The 206-nt window shown below is 27.7% G+C and overlaps 1 protein-coding gene across 1 annotated transcript in view; it reads left to right on the top strand.

The window, feature by feature from the left end:
* LOC116689694 (E3 ubiquitin-protein ligase NEURL3) overlaps positions 1-206 on the top strand; it is an 8,262-nt gene that overhangs the window by 6,723 nt on the left and 1,333 nt on the right. The window lies entirely within an intron of this gene.

Below are 206 nucleotides of genomic sequence, written 5' to 3' on the forward strand. Positions count from 1 at the left end.
AGGATATACACTGGTTCCATAAGTGCAGAATGGATTTGTATTGTATGTAAGAAATATCGAAATTAATACTATTATAAACAGAATTTTACAGCTGGATTATCCTATGAATATAATATATAGAGAGCAAGTATTGTGAACATGATTTACAGGTGAATATGTACTATGAATATATATACAGATGGCTATTACTATGAACAGAACTTTTA

This window comes from Etheostoma spectabile, chromosome 5 (assembly GCF_008692095.1).
Source record: "Etheostoma spectabile isolate EspeVRDwgs_2016 chromosome 5, UIUC_Espe_1.0, whole genome shotgun sequence".
Taxonomy (NCBI): domain Eukaryota; kingdom Metazoa; phylum Chordata; class Actinopteri; order Perciformes; family Percidae; genus Etheostoma; species Etheostoma spectabile.